At 49.8% G+C, this 19,914-nt stretch overlaps 1 protein-coding gene across 1 annotated transcript in view; it reads right to left on the bottom strand.

Annotated features, from left to right (window-relative positions):
- Positions 1–19,914, bottom strand: part of LOC146829956 (GTPase IMAP family member 8-like) — a 318,652-nt gene that overhangs the window by 262,945 nt on the left and 35,793 nt on the right. The gene's annotated exons all lie outside the window — the stretch shown is intronic.

Here is a 19,914-nt window from a genome sequence, read left to right as displayed (position 1 = left end):
CTAACATGTTTATGCCTCATTCACAAAGCAAGGCCATGCCATGTCCCAGCCTACACAAACCACAAACCCAAGACTGGATGTCCGGGATGCTGGGAGGGTGGGGATCACTAAACATATTGTACATCTCAGAAACAGACACCATTGCCCTCAGCCCATATGGCCCAGGTACATACCCATGCACCATGCGCAATGCACAGGGACTGCCAAAGTACTGACAAGGTAGCTGACAATTGGCCCTGCTGCAGGCAGCACAAGGCCCTCCTGTGACCACTGCAAACTGTAACACAAACACAACAAGCTCAGATATCTAGGACAGGAACTCACACTCACTGACATGGCAGCATGCTCCATGGGGGGACAGATACATCACCTGGGAGACCCACTGCCAAATCACACTACACCCCCCAGCAGGCACCGTCAATCAATCAACAATCGATCAGGGTACTTGTAAGGCGCGCTACTTACCTGTGAGGGTCTCAAGGCGCTGAGGGGGGGGGTTCCACTACTGCTCGAAGAGCCAGGTCTTAAGGAGTCTTCTGAAGGCAAGTAGGTCTTGGGTCAGTCGTGGTTGGGAGGGTGTTCCAGGTCTTGGCGGAGAGGTAGGAGAAGGATCTGCCACAGGCGGTCATACGTTGGATGCGGGGGACAGCTGCGAGGGCGAGGCTGCCGGAGCGGAGCTGGCGGGTGGGGGTGTAGAAGCTGAGTCTGATGTTAAGGTAGGCTTGTCCGTCATTGTGGAGTGCCTTGTGTGCGTGGGTGAGGAGCTTGAAGGTGATCCTCTTGTCGATCTGGAGCCAGTGCAGGTCACTCAGGACGGGGGTGATGTGGCTGTGGCGGGGGGCATTGACGATCAGTCGTGCGGAGGCGTTTCGGAAGCATTGTAGCCGCCATTGGTGTTTGGATGGGAGTCCTGCGTAGAGTGCGTTGCAGTAGTCCAGTCAGCTGCTGACGAGGGCCTGTGTCACTGTTCTACTTGTTTTGGTCGGGATCCACCAGTAGATCTGGCGGAGCGTGCGTAGGGTGTCGTAGCAGGAGGAGGAGATGGCGTTGACCTGCTTGGACATGGAGAGGGAGGATGCGAGGATCAATCCTAGGTTGCGTGCATGGTGGGTGGGTGTCGGTGCTGTCCCCAGAGCGATCGGCCACCAGGAGTCGTCCCAGGCTGAGGGTGTGGGTGCAAGGATGAGGACCTCCGTCTTGCCCGAGTTCTGTTTCAGATTGCCGCTCCTCATCTAGTCGGTGATGGCCCTCAGAGCCACGTGGATGTTTGTTTTGGCGGTGTGAGGGTCCTTGGTGAGGGAGAGGTTGAGCTGGGTGTCGTCGGCGTAGGAGATGTTTTTGAGGTTGTGGTGGCGGGCCACTTGTGTGAGGGGGGCCATGTGGATGTTGAACAGCGTCGGGCTGAGGGATGATCACTCACCCCTTACACAAGCACACACCCCCGGGGCAGCCAATGGAGTTACCCACTCTCACAATGGACATGTGACACAACAAGATGAAGCCACAGCCAAAGAAGCATCCAAGCCCAAACTCGACATGTCAAACACCCTGGAGAAAATTTCAATCAGTCCCCTGCAACATACCCATCCAAAAGTGAACATTAATGTGAATGCTAGGCACATGCAACTACCTGGAGGAACTGTGGCAACTAGAATATGTATGAAACATGGATGTCGCATTAAACAGCATTAACATTGTCTCTCTCTCACACACAGGGTAACGTCATGGATCTCCCCCCAACAATGTGGGGGAAGTACCACATTCACAGGCTCGGGGGGAACCTGATCCCACCGGCAGTGACACCTCACAACACTCCGTGGATGACCCCAACCCACCTGGCCCCTCTGGTGTCCAAGACCCTGCAGCACCTGCTTCAGGTACATCTGTGCGAACCACCACCCCCAATCCTGCCACATCCCAGGAGACACCCAGGAGCCCTGCCCACACTGAACAACTGAGCCAGTCTGACCTGGAGGGACAAGGTTCGCCGGGCACCCAGGAGGAGGCAGCCAACGTCGACACTTCCATCACTCAGGGGTCCCGTAGACCCGATGTGCCCACAACGGCAGGCCAGGCTCATGTGGGCAGGGGTGGTGCGAGTGGAGGCAGGCGGAGGCAAGAACCTGACCAGACAGCTGAAGGGACCAGTATGTCACACATACGCAACATCATGGAGGCATACCGGCATGACACAAGGGCCATCAGTCAGGTAGTGGCGACCCTCACAGACATTAAGAGTCAGCAGGCTGAGCAACACACCAGTCAACAACAACACCAAGGATGGATGGAGGCAAGACTGGCTGAGCTCCTGGCAATGCAAAGGGACATAAGCCATTCACTCCGTCGGATCGCCGACAACATGGGCAACCCTCCCTGTGACACCAGGCGCAGACCAGCACCAGCCACAGGGAGGGAGGAGGAGGAGGAGGATTCGTCCGCCGGAGCGTCCCAAACATCATCAAGGCCTGCATCTGAGGGTCCCCGGAGGAAGGTGGGTCGTCCACGGAAAAGACCGTGAGAGGCAGCGGACCATCCACATCTCCCAGGTCACCTGGCCTGGCACCTGGCCTTCATGCGCAACAGCAGCACATCATTCACTGACATTCTCTGCCACATGGACTTGCTGGTCACAGTCTGACCAATGATGACCAACACTGTGGTTTGGACTCTGATGACTTCAAATGCCATGGATCCCATCTCCCCCTGTGAACTTTGTATTCTATGCACCCGGTAGAGCACCGTATTTTTTCTACCAAAACACGCACCCCACCGAGAATAAAACTATTTATTTTTCATGAGATGTTGCAGTCATTTTGCATTAGTCCACAACATACGTGTGGGTAAATGTCAAACTATGCCTGAGTGTTGAACTAACTCCAGCCATCCATACCCTGGGATCTGAGTCCGGTACAGGACACACATGGGTCACAATGTATCATCCGATACAGCCTAGGAGCCCAATACTCACCCGTGATGTCCTCAAGCTGCTGAGGGGGGGCTTGAAATACTGTGCGGACACACCAATCAGGAAGAGGATGATGAAGGCCTAGAGGTCATGGCTCATGTGGAGGTTCCCGGGGAGGGAGTCCCAGGTATGTTTGTCCAGGCGTGAGAACCATCTCCTTCATGCTGGAGTGTTGTGGATGTGAAGAATGGTGGCCAGGCCAAGTTCGGATGCATAGAGTTCGGCCAATGGATGACAGACGTACAAGGTTGATTTTGGGGTGTGGGGTTGTTGACTGCCTCCTGAGTGTGTGTGAGGAGTGTGAAGGTCATCCTGCAGCACACAGTGATCCCTTGCAGCTATCTCAGGTGGACGGTGATGTGGATGGGGTGCGGGATGTTGAAGCTGAGTTGTGCAGATGCACCCTGGATGTGGACAAGTTTCCCGTGAGTTTGGATGTACTTGCTCCGTAGAGGGCGGGGCAGTAGTTGACACGGCTGGTGTCGTGGACCTGGGGGATGGTCTGTCTTCCCTTGGAGGGGATCTATCTTAGGATCATGTGCATCATGCAGAGGGTGTTGCAGCATGAGGTACAGATGCTGGTGATTTGCATGGCAAATGTGAGAGACAAATCCATGATGCACACCATCTTGTGTGCGTGGCCACTGGGTGCTTGTGTAGGGCCCCTGCGGGTGGGACACAAGGAGTTGAGCCAGCTGTAAGGGGACAATCCTCAGATGCTTACCTCAGTCCTGTACAAGTCCAGCCTCAGGTGGCTGATGTTCAGCCATTCATCTACGGACCTCATGCCTTCTTGAATGTTGGAACTGGCAATGGCTGCGTCTTTGGTGAGGGTGAGGAGCACCTGGGTGTCAATGGCATACGAGATGATGGTGAGGTTGTGTGCGCATGTGATGGTGGAGAGGGGGGTCCTGGACACATTGAAGATTGACACGCTGAGAGATAATCCCTGGGCCATGTGCCAGATGACACCACTATATCACATGCTGAAGGCTTGAGTTCCACTCCCATGGCCTTGCTGGTGTACGGAGCCGGTGTGGAGCAGGAGGGACATGATCTAGTTGGTGTGACAGGGCCTGGAAGGTGGGGCAGCGCTGTGTAGGCAGTTGGAGTTGCACACTCAGCATGCAAAGGTGTCGTGTGTGTGCTTGGGGTATGCCTGAGAGCAGGCGGTTGAGTTTCGGATAGACATTGCTTTTAGGGTGGCTACAACATCAGACTGTAGTGTGATGTGTGTCATGCAAGGACATGAGGGTCATGCAATGTGCATGTTGCATGTGCTGACGGTCCTGCCTTTGGCACCTTGTGGCCGCAACAGTGGCACAGACAAGATGATGACAGCCAAATTAATGGGTGGAGGGAGGCAGGGAGGAGCATCTTTGAGGCGTGTGTGTTGCCGAATCCCGCTACTTTGTGGGCCCTTTCTGCAGGGGCCACAGCAGCAGGCGGCATGTCCTGGAAACTATGTCAAAAGTAGCACACAAAGACAAGGATGTCAGAAAGGACAACAGCAACAGGCGTATGTAAACGAAGGAGTGTCCGGTTACCCATGGCACACACAGAAAATGGATGCACAATCACCAAAGATGACTGACACAGGATCAAGAAACAGAAGGCCGAGCCGCGCACAGGAGACACACCCTCAGCAGGTGTTGATGGCCCGTCGTGGGGACCAACATGCCCAAATACATACACAACCATGGACTTCATGCACAATCGAGATTCTAACCCATGAAGAACTGCATGCATGTAGCCAAACTACACATAGACTCATATGCACAATCTTTGACAACTATGCCAGAGATGCCGCATGCAAAGTGGCAAGAGACCTGCATTGACAGAGATGAGGCACCTTGGAGGGTGAGGAACCCCTTTATTACTCAGGCTCACACTAAGGGAAATGCATCAATATGAACAGACACACAGGTAATTTGACTGAACATGTGGGACCTACACTGGACACCCCCTTCACAACACAGATGTAGTAAATCCAAATGGCCTGGCACACAAGTTAAGGGGATGAGCCAAACACCCCCTGCTGCACACGGAGAGGCTGCAATTCCCCATTGAGCCTGTTATGGGGATGTCCCACACCATGTCCACCCGTAGCATCCCGTATGTTTCTGAGGGAAGTTTTACATACATTGATGCCTTCATCAGAATCCACAAACCATTAGAGATTACTGTCACGAAGGTTGACTATCAATTCATGGGAGTCATTCTACATGTCATGTGCCCCATGGTGAGTCGACATGTATGCATGGTAACCCAACATGCACAGGAGCAGTCCCCACACATTCCAAACACATAACACCCCCAAAATGCCTTGCTGCAATCTTCACCCAAAATGACTTTTCCCCATGTCTGTGCATGGAACGCTGATTCAGCACACGTTGCAATACTCATGAGGAATAGCAGGAGGCCAACGATGACACGACCAGACAACGTGCGCAAGAACATGTGGATGACAGACACACAAGAAGTCAGCTAAAAGATTGTTATCCGCATACATGGTCATTTACTCTAAAGGAATAATGTTGTCACCATGCGATTAGAAAAATTAGGGTCTCTGCTAAAATGAGTGGAATGACATCATCACTCGAGTGACACATCAGAACACACATCTAAGTCACTTAGCATACAGTCAGCTGGACAAACACATTGCAACACATGCCACACAAGGCTCCAAGCATGCACACTCAGACCCAGTGACTCTGCAGAAGTTGCGTATGAGCTGACTCCGGATATCCTCCTCCTTCTCCTCCTCCTCACTTGCCTCGTGACCAAGCCCTTCATCCTCCATGGGTGGATGTTCCTGCTCATGCTGCTCCAGGATGAGTGGCACTGCCTTCTCCACTGCCATGTTGTGCATCATGCAGCACACAAGGAAGATTTTGCAGACCTTCGCCGGTGCATATGGGAGGGACCCGCCTGTCTTGTGAAGGCACCAGAATCGGCTCTTCAGGAGGCCAAACATCCTCTCAATCAGTCACCTGGTCTGCCCGTGTGTATTGTTGTACCGGTGATCTGCAGCTGATCTTGGGTTGCAGAGAAGCGTCATCAGCCATGGCATGTTGGGATAGCCATAGTCCCCTACATGGAAACATCAAGTAAAAAAGTGGGTCAGGAGATGCCGTAAGATACAAAGATACCGCAAAACACAGGACAAACAGAGTATACCCACCAACAAGACATGCTCGTTCATTGTGCAGCCACAGCATCATTTGTGGAACCTGCTACGCCTCATGAAATAGGCATAGTGTGCTGACCCTGGAAAACGTGCACAGACATGGGAAATCAGCATGTTAGCAAGACACACCACAAGGGCATTTATAGAGTGGTAATGTTTACGGTTGCGATAGCCGACCTCCTGTGCCTGTGGTGGTACCAAAGCCGCATGTGTCCCATCAATGGACCCAATGACATGGGGCATCCCTCCCAGGGCATAGAAATCACCCTTGACACCTGTCAACTCCTCAGGAGTCGGAAAATGGATGAATTCATCCAGGTGCTCCAACATGGCTGCCAAAACATCATGTAGGACACGGCAGAACATCGTCTGGGACATGCCACCAACATCAGCTATGGTGAATTGAAACGTACCTGTGGCAAAAAAATGTAGGGCTGCCATCACCTTCATCTTGGGGGTCAGCGCAGTAGGATACCTGTGTCGTGGTTGGAGGTGTGGTGCCAGCCTGGCGGTCAAGTCCTCAATCAACTGTTGGGTGAATCTGTAACGGCGTATGCAGTCACGTTCCCTCATGGCACCCAAGTCTGGCATTGGTCGGGGACCGGCGGTGCCCTGCAGAAAATTGGAATGAATAACGAAGAGTGAGAACATAACAACATCAATGTCAATGAACTGAGCACATGCTCAACTGCTAATACACATCTGCTAAATACAGATTCTGGTCTGTGCAATACATCCAGGACACATATGCCAGCCAGGTGATACTCCAATGAAAAGCCAGCTACACCCGTTGATTGTCAAGCTTACATGACATGCCCTAAAACGAGCTGTGGCCAGTGTCAGTGAACAGCCAGAGACATCACAAGAGTGACATACATCCACATATCAGCATTTGAAGGATGTCATCTCATACAAACAGCTGACGGCAAGCTAGACGCACAGATCACATGGAATGTCAAATGTACAGATCACACACATTGCGATGAAGGGGTACACGTGAAAACAGAAAACACAGACATTGAGATGACGCAGATATGTCCTCATGTCAAAATATCATTTTCGATGCATACAGACACACGTTACGTGGAAATCCACATGTGGCATGGTGTGCGTAGATGTGTGCCATGCCGATCTACATACAGACACATGTTGGATGCAGCAACAGCAGATGCAGTTGACGGAACACCAACAGCAAGCTCATGGGAACACATGACACACACATGACATAGTCACATCGGGGCACGCTGGTCGTTAAATGTCAGTTGTTAGTGTCCCTGTCCCTGGCATCAGGGGACAGTTGCGGGTGGTGGTGACTGTGCCATACCAGTGATGCTGTGCTTGACAATTTTGTACTACATGCACACATGTGCAAAGTGTGAAGGGGAAGTGTGCCACATAGTGCCCCATCACACATGACATGTGTACACAGGTCATCACACATCAATTGTGCAAATACATGAGGCAACATGTGCAATATCACTGCCTGACACACCTAGGCCCTGCACATGTAGGACAGCAATGACAATGACTTGATGTACATCCTTGTGCGAATCTGAGACCTCCATTCCTTTCGTGTGCGCATCCTATCAACAGTGTAAGCGTGTGAAACGCACCGTACACACGCTCTGAGGGCTCGTGTACGGTCCGTATCACTAGAGTTGTGTGGCCGTAGGAGTACGCGTGGTATGGACCGTACAAGTACGGTCCGTATCACTATAGTAGTGGTGCCATAGGAGCACGCGTGGTACGGACTGTACAAGTACGGTCTGTATCACTATAGTAGTGGTGCCGTAGGAGCACGCGTGGTACAGACCGTACACACGTACGTGTCCTACCAGTGCCTACACGTAGGTGTACTACCAGTGCCTACACGTACATGTACTACCAGTGCGTACACGTACGTGTAGGCACTGGTAGTACACATACATGTACGCACTGGTAGTACATGTACGGGTACGTGTACTACCAGTGCCTACACGTACGTGTACTACCAGTGCCTACATGTACGTGTAGGCACTGGTAGTACACGTATGGGTATGTGTACTACCAGTGCCTACACGTACGTGTACAACCAGTGCATACAGGTACGTGTAGGCACTGGTAGTACACGTACGTGTATGCACTGGTAGTACACGTACGGGTACATGTACTACCAGTGCCTACACGTACCTGTACTACCAGTGCCTACACCTTTGTGTAGGCACTGGTACTACACGTACGGGTCCATGTACTACCAGGGCGTACACGTACGTGTACTACCAGTGCCTACGTGCACGTGTACTACCAGTACCTACATGTACGTGTAGGCACTGGTAGTACACGTACGGGTACGTGTACTACCAGTGCATACACGTACATGTAGGCACTGGTAGTACACGTATGTGTACGCACTGGTAGTACACGTACCCGTACATGTACTACCAGTGCCTACACGTACATGTAGGCACTGGTAGTACACGTACGGGCACGTGTACTACCAGTGCGTACACGTACATGTACTACCAGTGCCTACACATATGTGTAGGCACTGGTAGTACACGTACGGGTACATGTACTACCAGTGCGTACATGTATGTGTACTACCAGTGCCTACACGTACGTGTCAAACGCACTGTGCAACTGGTGCCATAGGGGTACGTGTGAAACACAACGTACCTGTTTGTGGATTTGAAAATTACATGGGGACACATAAGGGACAAGTTTTAGGCACTAAATGCATGCTTGTTGTCATGGATACAGAGTTTTCTGTTCAAATTTTTCCATCAGGTGTCCTGGAAAAGTCAGTTGGCCACAAAATACAATGTTGCAATGTGGTTGTTGACTTGACATGATACTCAAAATTTGAACGATGCAAATGCTGTCACTGATGTATGTGGAAAGGGATTGGAGTAAACGTAAGATGCAAATGAATCTGACCAATCACTATGTACTCCTCCAAATGAATGCCCCTCAGCAAGACAGATATAAGTCAGCCAGAACCCATGAGAGGGCACTTGCATGCACAACTTTCCTGTTGACAACACTGCTGCAGTCTGTGCTTCCTCTGGCACCATGTCAAGGTCTGTGGAGAGGGCCCAGCCATTCACCCAGGAGGAGAATGAGGCATTGCTGGATGTCATCCTCCCACAGTACACCAGCCTGTATGGGAGACCAGGGGAGCAGGTGAGTGCTGACTCCACTACCTTTGACTGTGCACCTTTTTTGTGACTGTCACTTCTGGCATTGTGTCCAGGTGTGACAGACATGCAATGTTGTTTAGAGTGGATCCCAGTGGGGGGAATGGCTTATGTCTCCCATGCAGAGCATGATGTCGTTCATGTGTGCACTCCTCACTTGCATTGTGCTTACTGTGACATTCACTGCATAGTGCATGACACATTCAGCCTGGCTAATCCTTTGTGACATTTTTTGTCTATAGTCCTGAGGTGATTCAGTGGTCCCCCCGGTGTGACAGGTGACTGTACCCACAGATGTGTGTGACTTGAGTGCTGCTGTGGTGAGAGTGTCCAAGTGATGTGTACGCCCCCTGGACATTGATGTGTGTGAATTTTCCTTGTCTTGTGGGTGAGTGTCTACGTGAAGTGTTGCACCACAGCTGCATGGAGGAGGCAACAGTTCTACTCATCTGATGTGAGAAGTAAACTGTGCTGTGTGTCTGACTTGCTGAGCTCACCCCTCACTTGTGACACCCCACAGGCAAGTGGCACCATGTGCGGAGTGAGCTTTTCTATCCGCTGTTGCCAATGGCAGGTGATTGAGCTGTGCCTGTGTGTGTCTGTGTACTCTGCTGAGGTTGCGTCAGTGGCCTGGGGCATGTAACTGCTTGGAGGTGCTGTCCATCAGCCTGGTGTTGCTTGTGATGCACAGTGTGTGCCATGATCATGGAGTGTGTCGCACCCCTCATGCCAGCTGTGTAATTTAAATGCCATGTAGTGCATTGGGGCTTCCACAGAGGCCAATGTCCATATGACAAAGATGCTATTCCTTGGCAGCATCCTATGCCCTGTTCAACATATCAAAGATGTTCAAATGTGTGTGTCTCTGACATGGAGCAGGTGTAGTGATGTTGTCTCACTTTGTCATCCTCACAGGTAACTGCCTACGCAAAGGGGGAGATCTGGAAGCGGGCCGTCAGGGCCGTGAGATCGGTGGAGGGTCGCAGTCGGCGCCTAGCCCAAGTCAGAAAATGGTGGCAGGACATCCGGTGCTGGACCCGGAGGATCACCCGGGTCCTGCTGGAGGACTCACCTCCATGCCCCCACGGTGGGTGCTGGCGCCTGACCCACCAGATGAGGCGTGTCCTGGCGGTGGTCTTCCCTGACATGGATAGGCGGTTACAGGAGAGACAGCAGTAAGGAGGGGGTAGGTACATGTGTGTTTGTTGTGTGTCACCAGCTTTTGGAAGTGATCAGTCGCCTGGAAACACTGCCAGGGTTTATATGTGCAGTGCAAATCCTGTTCCCCCAAGTCAACCGGTGCTGTTCTTCCTCCCTTCCCCTCCTTGACATGTGTTCCCTGGTCTGTTTGTAATCACTATTGCACATGGTCATCTAGGCTGCCAGAAAATCCAAGTGCACATTGCTTTCTGCATCATGTGTGGGGGTGGTCTGTGACATGTGTTGGTACCTTGCCTGTGCCCTGTCCTGTTCAGTCATTTGGGGGTCCATATTTGTTGGCACTGATGCTGAGTCTCAACATAGGAGTGTGAGGTTTCAAATGAACAGACCGATGTTGTGGCCTCAGACATGATGTGCATGAGTGGGAGATATGCATAGTGCCGAGACGGTTGCTCATGTTACAGTCAGATCATTCCAAGACCATGGAGCAGTGTGCCCACTACAGTCCCCTGAGACACCCTTGCCTCGGAATCATGTGTGTCATTCAACACTGTGCCCATTCTCTGTGTGTTCAGCATAGGTTGGCCTCTGTGGCATTGTTCCCTGTCCTCATTTGTATTTATCTAATGTGTGCTACATGTGTCCACTGGACAGGGTGACCCCATTTGGCTTGTGCATCCTCACACTGGGCAGTGCCTGTGTGTCTATTTACAACTATCTGTTGATGGTTGTTAGTCACAAATATGTGTTGGCAGCCTCACGAGGTGATGTGGAGTACATTTTGGAATTCTTGATACACATTTTTGTAAACCCTGATTAAGAGGTGTCACTTTTTGACCTGTCTCAATCACCTTGTCTTAGGTATGGGGTGTTTGTACGGGCGAGGCCTACATGTCCAAACCTTATGTCTCCTTGCCAGGTCTGACCTGTGTGTGATAATTGTCTGGACAGACACTCAACATGCAGTGACCCAGTGATGTTGTGCAGGCTTTCATGTTTGTGCTTTGCAGCATGTGTCAAAAGTTTAAATACATGATTCCTGCTCATCCATTTTTGGCACCAGTGTGTGGTCCAAATGCTACGTAGTTTGGTCTTTGTGTGCTGACATCTGTGTGGACATTCTTGCTTGCCATGAGGGTGTCTCCTCAGTGCAGGTGTGCCTTATTCCGACACAATTGCAGGCCCATTAGCTTATGCATTGTCCTGTGTTTGGACATGTGTGCCACTCCACATGACAGGCAGTGGGTCAGATGTGTTGCCAACTGTGTCATCATGGTACGGATGGCCATGTGACAGGTGGCATGATTCAAGTTGTTAGTCAAGAAGTCTAGTACCTTGGCACTCACTACACTTGTCAACATGTCTTCATGTTTTCAATGCTTGACTTTGATGTTTTGTTGTGAAGGACAATAATGTGCCTGCATGACAGATGTCTCCCAAGGAAGTGCACAAGAAACCACCTTTACACTTTCAGGGGACATTCTGGCACATTTCAAAGAAATATATCTACAAAATGAACAGGGGGGGGCGTAAGGGCGTTTTTTTGAAGGAGGTCCAGCTATGTGTGCCCTAAGAAGATACAACAACAAAAACAAGGCTGTTCCTGACAGGAAGATATGAGAAAGGGGAGGGAAAAATGTGTTCACGGACACTTAAAATACTGGATTTTGAGGCCCTCACACAAACTCAGGGCTATCGTAATTTACGTTACCCCCTTGAATGTATTGCATCATCATCGGGCTGCTCCTGCGTCGAGTCGGCTGGTGCAATACCCGACGGGCTCTTGTTCAAGGAGCACTTTTATGGAGATCTTTTAAATCCAATGAAGCCGGTGGATGCGTGCGTGTGTGGGGCTCTAAAGTGATGTAGATGAAAGATGTGTGGGTGTTAAAATAGGGGTCGAAGTACTTACTCAACTAATTTATTAGGAAGTCTTCTCCCCTAGTTAAAAGATTCTGAGGTCTAGTGTTATTAACTCGGAGTTATTAACTAAGTTATATACACTGCCTCAGTTAGGTCGACATGTTTCTCGCTCCATTTAGAGAAGTTCTCTGGCGATTCTTCAGGACCAATAAAAATGTTAGTCTATCTACATCTAAACTAATATTTAAATAAACAGTGTGCAATCTCTGTCACAAAACGGTATTACCTGCAGCTCGGTCTACCTGTGGAGGGATAAAGGCCAAGGAGGTTAAAGAAAGCATTGTATAGTTACTGTTTATGTACATAAAAAATCTCGTGAATCACTGAGTGCTACTGTGGTGAAAGTGCACTCTAAACGTGAACAGTGAAAAGAAACTAAGTGAAGACTAAACCCTGTGAAGTGACTTCTATTATACTCGGTGTTGATAAAAATCATAAATGGACTTACCCTAGCAATTCTTAAGGATATTCCACTGCAGTTCCTGGTAGATGAACGCAAGGAGTTCCTCGCGTTCTGTAATCATATATGAACACTGCTAGAGGAACAGGGGTAGTTTTAAAATTGACAAACTCCAGGGTCATGTTGGCCCCTTCTCTTATTATTGTAGATACATCCTAAGTTCTGTAAAGACGCTTGAGACACTCAAATTATCTGAATACAAACAATCCTTCTTTTGGTAATAGCGGTTCATTGTTTTGTATGGAGTTAAATACATAGAGAAGTGACAATGAACCTAATGTATGGTCAAGGTACTCTCCCTAGTCTAAATATTAGACAATGAACCGCTATTACCAAAAGAAGGATTGTTTGTATTCAGATAATTTGAGTGTCTCAAGCGTCTTTACAGAACTTAGGATGTATCTACAATAATAAGAGAAGGGGCCAACATGACCCTGGAGTTTGTCAATTTTAAAACTACCCCTGTTCCTCTAGCAGTGTTCATATATGATTACAGAACGCGAGGAACTCCTTGCGTTCATCTACCAGGAACTGCAGTGGAATATCCTTAAGAATTGCTAGGGTAAGTCCATTTATGATTTTTATCAACACCGAGTATAATAGAAGTCACTTCACAGGGTTTAGTCTTCACTTAGTTTCTTTTCACTGTTCACGTTTAGAGTGCACTTTCACCACAGTAGCACTCAGTGATTCACGAGATATCTTATGTACATAAACAGTAACTATACAATGCTTTCTTTAACCTCCTTGGCCTTTATCCCTCCACAGGTAGACCGAGCTGCAGGTAATACCGTTTTGTGACAGAGATTGCACACTGTTTATTTAAATATTAGTTTAGATGTAGATAGACTAACATTTTTATTGGTCCTGAAGAATCGCCAGAGAACTTCTCTAAATGGAGCGAGAAACATGTCGACCTAACTGAGGCAGTGTATATAACTTAGTTAATAACTCCGAGTTAATAACACTAGACCTCAGAATCTTTTAACTAGGGGAGAAGACTTCCTAATAAATTAGTTGAGTAAGTACTTCGACCCCTATTTTAACACCCACACATCTTTCATCTACATCACTTTAGAGCCCCACACACGCACGCATCCACCGGCTTCATTGGATTTAAAAGATCTCCATAAAAGTGCTCCTTGAACAAGAGCACGTCGGGTATTGCACCAGCCGACTCGACGCAGGAGCAGCCCGATGATGATGCAATACATTCAAGGGGGTAACGTAAATTACGATAGCCCTGAGTTTGTGTGAGGGCCTCAAAATCCAGTATTTTAAGTGTCCGTGAACACATTTTTCCCTCCCCTTTCACATTTCAAAGAAAGGCACAGTTAGAATAAGACTGTTCTTCAGATTATACATATCCATGTTCACACAGTGTGGTGGCATTTGGGTAAGTCCTTGGTTGTTGCTGATAAAAACTTACGAGTGTCAAGTCATCCAGACTGCCGTGGTGCCATGTATATGTACTTACTGAAACCCCATTTCTTTCTAACAGTGGCTTATTTGAATAAGGCTGCCAGCTCATACAATGACTGTGTAAATGTAGTTTTGTGTGCACCTCCTTGTATGACTTCTTTTATACAGGCACATGTGTGTTCTGTTCACAAAGTGGCACATTCACACATTCCAAACATGTAGATTGTGTAAAGTGGTGTGATTCCCAAGGGATCACAAGGTATTTCGTTTGGGTTTCCAAAGTACTTACAGGTCTCTGAGTGTGGGGACACCTTTAGCATTGAGGTCTGTCATTTAGCCTTGGGTGCACCAATACTGTTTCTTTCATAGTAAACAAGAGGTGGCATGCCTTCATAGTATTGCTGTGCTCAACTGTTCCCAGACACTAGCTTCTCAGTATATTTCTAAATCAAGTTTTTGGCTGTTGTGTCCTATTTTTCCTGGTTTCCAAGTGGCATGGTTGGTCAACCAACTGGGGAGTACAGGGCTTACATATGTGCGGAGTAATCTAGATGTTAGTCATGATGCATTGCCTGATATGCACTGTGACCTATTTCGTTTGGACTCATGTGTCAGATGTATACAGGTGACTGATTATTTTCTGTATCTTCACTTTGCCCACAGCATCATCGGAGGACACCGAGGGAGACACCTGCACAGACCTGGAGGAGGGATCCAGCACCGGTGCCACCAGTGCTGGCGAGTCTGCAGGAGCAAGTGGCACGGAGGGCGAGGGGAGTCAGGCGGAGGACCTGTCTGGTGGCGACACCGACTATGACGCTGACGGGTCCGAGGCTGAACTCATCGAGGGGGCGGAGGCTGCAACAACACCTGGCAGCAGCGCAACATCTGTACCCGCCTCCTCCATTCCCATCACCGCCCTCCCAGTTGGTCCGGTCCCTTCTGTCCGTGCAGGGCACCACCATGTCTCCTTCGTGCCAGGCACCGCACCCCCTGCCCCTGTCACCCCTGCTGCCCTCACTGCAGAGTCTGTGGACATTCAGCGGCAGTTGCAGGTTGGCAAGACATCAATGCTGAATGTCCTCCATGGCCACACCAGACTGCTGACACAGATGGTGTCGTTCATGGAGGGCATGTCAGCAGCGATGTCTGACCAACGGATGTTGCTGAGGTCCATGGACTCTTCACTGATAGCAGCAGTGAGTCTCCTGCAGTGCTTCGTCCCCCCCTACCCCAGCCCCATCCACACTTCCGACTCCCATGCCTGTCCCATGCACACCCAGACATTCCCAAGCACGCACCCCACCAGACACAGGCAGCACACCAACATGTAAGGGAAGCACACACCTCCTGGCACGCACACTCAGGGGGATAAAGGCACACCCACTGGGTCTGGGGTACACAGACATACACGCAGCCACAGTCTGAGTCCACATGCCTCACTACCCAGTCCCTCCAAAAGCACTCCCCTTGGCTCCCCTGCCACACAGTCAGACAAGGAGAGCTACATGTCTGTGCTGGGCCTCAGCCCCACTGGGTCACCAGCCCACAAGCGGGCAAGGGACTCCCCGGGTAGGGGAGTTGAGTCCCCCCATGTCCACCCCCTCCCCCAGTAGCGCTGCACCCCATCCCTCCGACCCCCCCCTTCTTTGTGCTTGTGGTTTCTTCTGGTGTGTAGCACCGAGCTCACCTCCACCTTTGGCGCTGCCCCACCCCCTGTGGTGGAGGCGTCCGGCCCTGCACCCACCACACCTACCCTTACACCTCCTGTCCCTGCGGTGCCTGGTCCTTCCCCACATGATGCCCCCCCCCAGTCGACGAACCTGAGGGTTCAAATGTGCAGGCAAGCTAGGGGAGACGCGTGCCCATGTGTCCCCTCAAGGACTTCTATTCTGGACTGGCCATTGGCCTTTGTATATAGTGTTTTTGAAAAAATATAATGTTATGCTGATTAAAGCATTTTCTTTTTACTTTGAACACTATTGCATTTCAGGTATTGATGTTGGTGCTGATGCTCCAGGAGTTGGGGTTGTGGTAATGTGTTATGTTTTGGGCAAGGGTTCGAGTCTGATGGTCATGAGGTGGACCATGGGATCTGCGTGCCATCACAAGGTCTCTGCAAAGGATCTTTGGTCGTGTGTGTTCTTAGTTTTTTGATACATTGTACCAAGGAGTGTCCCTTCCTCCGTGGCACCTGACATCTTCCCTGCAGAGAGTTGCACAATTGTTGTGCTGACCTGTGTCTACATTCCCTTTGTTGGTGACGGATCCCTTCAACTATGGCCATGCCTGCTCAGCAATGTCTCCGGCTGCATCGTCTGTGCCATCCTTGCTAGTCACTGTACTTGTGTATTGAGTATGTTGCCATACCTTCATGGAGAAATTCTCCCTTTTCCGCACTATGTATGTGTGTAATCCCAGCCTAGCACACATATGGTACTTGTTCTACAGGGTATTTGGGCACCTGACTCACAATTGTGGGCATTGTATCTGTGGGAATTCCACCCTATTCCTTCCATGAGAGACATCTTGGTGGGTGTCCCGGCACCTGTACATTCCTATCAGTCCTGGGATGTGCGTGACAGTGTGTGTTCCCTTTGGCTCTCTTAGTTTAGTAGGCATTGACATGACTATACAGTCTTGTAGCATGATCTCTGTGTGTGTATTGTGCTGCATCCACCAGGGGTGGGTATGCCATTTGTCCTCACACCCACATGTGGTGTGTCATGCAGTGGGGGAAAGACATCCATCCTCATGGGAGTGGGACACTGCTGTCAGTGATGTGTTGTTATGGCACTATCATCATCGTCATAAATTAGGGATGCGTACATACACCCATGGAGTTGTGGTCATCTGATAATGATGTACACACCCCCATGTCTCTGTCCACTGCTGGGAGTGATAGGCACCCACCCCTCACATGTCTCTGTCGACTGCTGGTATTCCTCTGCACCCACCCCTCACATGTCTCTGTCCACTGCTGGGAGTGATAGGCACCCACCCCTCACATGTCTCTGTCTACTGCTGGGAATCCTAGGCAGCCACCCACCCACCCACCTGCACCCTTGGTGCAGTACACTGCTGTCCTGGGCATACACACACCCCAATATAATGGTTATGTGCTGCACCAGGCCCTAAGCCAACATTTGTGGCGTGTGTATGCCTTGTATCACATATGAACTGGTGCCCTAGGGGTACGGGTGATGCGGTCTGTACCCCCGCATTCATAGGTTGGGTACGGTCCGTACCACGCGTATCCCTACATCACCACTACAATGGTGGTACGGACTGTACCCACGCTCTGAGGCCGTGGGTACGGTCCATACCACCATTGTAGTGGTGACGTGGGGGTACGCATGGTACGAACCGTACCCACGCTCTGGGGGCATGGGTACGGTCCGTACCACCATTGTAGTGGTGACGTAGGGGTACGCGTGGTACGGACTGTACCACCATTGTAGTGGTGATGTAGGGGTATGCGTGGTACGGACCGTACCCATGCTCTGAGGGCGTGGGTACGGTCTGTCCCACCATTGTAGTGGTGACGGGTATGCGTACATGTCCACTTCCGTTGTTGCGGTACGCAGGGATTGGTGGACACGCCCCCCAAGTGACCAGACCCTGGAGGTAATGTATATCCTCCATAGTTTATGTTTTAATTTGTGTAGGGGGTATGTTTCATTCCCTCAACCCCCTTGACCCATGGGTCTTGTTCTCACCTTCTGCGGCATGTGCGTCGGGTTCGGTGCACCAGGTCGTAGGCTAGGAGGGCCGGGATAACACATAGGATGAAGTCCATGGCTGTCCGTCGCATACCGGTGCTCCTTAATCGCGTCATCCTCAATTTCCCGGGAGTTTTTGGCTGCCGTAAAAACTATGCCATGCGGAGTGACGTAGGCACGAATCATACTTGCTGGTCCATAAAACGCTGCCTCACTCCATCCGGACGTCACGTACGCGATGTCCCGGATCAGAATTGTGGGTATTTTTTAGCCGCACGTAGTTTTTTACGATTCGTACGGAAATGGTATTTCTGTACGAATCGTACTTGCTGGTTTGTAAGGTGGATTTCCCGGGTATGAGTCGTACCGAGAATACGCTCCGTATGACCATTCGTACCCGGGTTTTACAGGATTGGAATCGGCACCTCAATGCTATTTACTTAGTGAAAAATGCAACCTTGCGTCCAAAATGGAAGCGAGCGCGCATGTTATGCTGAGAAACAATGTTAAATTCAGAAGAACATGAATAGCGAGTGTGAGAGGCCGCTTGCTCTCGATAAATGTGTTCTAGCGGTAGTATTTTACCACCAAATTACTCCTAATTACACAAGAAGGAGTAATCACGTGATTATTGGTAATGCAGATTTACCAAAATGACTCCAATTATACCAATTTAATCAAAATTCTGCCCGGGCCTTGCAGTTAACTGTCTTTGAAAAGGCAACAAAATAGTTAACATTTAGTGTTTCATTTTTAAATATGCCTCAGATCTTCTCCCCACGTCCCCTGCTGCTATTGCACTCAGTTTCACAGTCCTCATTCGGTTTTCGATGTACTTTAACCTGGGAGCGACAGAGAACTCACACCGGAGACGGCCAGCTGGGACATCCGGACATTATTTGCTGAGAGCAGTGCCTAAATTACAGACAAATGATGCCCGTGGAAGGAATGTTTATGGAAGACAGACTTTAGCCCCAAATACCTGAGAGTTCCTGTAAATTAAGGACAGGTGGTCACTCTAGCTCGCACAGTGGTCTAGTTCTAAAACTCCATGATTGAAAGTGCATGGGCAAAGTGCTTGGTCCTGATGGCCTCACATCTGGACATCCTCTGCCTGTCACACAACTAAGGATTACTAGTGTAAGCCTCTGTCAATGTTACCAGTGCCTGTCTATGGTACAGCTCCATCTTGTCTGCTTGAGATGTTACATGGAACAAACAAGAAGAAATAATGTTATTTCTCCTCCTTACGCCTCCCCTTGGGAGGCGTAGGCTTTTCATGCCTCCCCAGGTTTACGAAATCTCATACATACGGGAATGTGTCAAATGCCCTGGGTTTTACGTAGGAACACCCACCGTAATGCCCATGGTATGCCTCTCTAATGTAGGTATGGCCCTGCAGTGTGCGCTGCCAAACGTAACTAAAAGTTACGTTCTGGTGGCACAAGGGTCTCGTAAATGAGGCAGAAAGGAGCCTTACTGCACACAATCACAACAAACGTTGTGCAAGTTTGCATTCTCACCTCAGCTCTCCGATTGCTGTGCACATACAGCATTGTACCTGAAAGCTTGCATTAAGTTCCAATAAGGTCTATTTGAATGACTCATGCAGTTCAGTGCAGGGATGGGGGTTCAAATACTGAAATGCCTGAGTTTAACCTTGTGTAACCTCTGACGCGTGGTGCTTGGCAGGGGGCTGTTATGAGGGCGTAAAGGCTCTTTACTGCAGTTTACTTGTACTTACTAAAGGTACTCAGCCATGCTAACACTGGGGCTCTCAAAGGCTTGGATGAGGAGTACACATGCAGACAGTGAGAGCTAACTATTGCTAACCTGCTAGAGTGTGGTAGCGCTAAATATTTTGATTATCATAGAAGGTGATATTGACTTGAATA

The sequence above is a fragment of the Triturus cristatus genome, chromosome 5_1, assembly GCF_964204655.1.
Source record: "Triturus cristatus chromosome 5_1, aTriCri1.1, whole genome shotgun sequence".
Lineage (NCBI taxonomy): Eukaryota > Metazoa > Chordata > Amphibia > Caudata > Salamandridae > Triturus > Triturus cristatus.
Note: the sequence above shows the minus strand (reverse complement) of the source record. Positions and strands in the feature narration are given on the sequence as shown.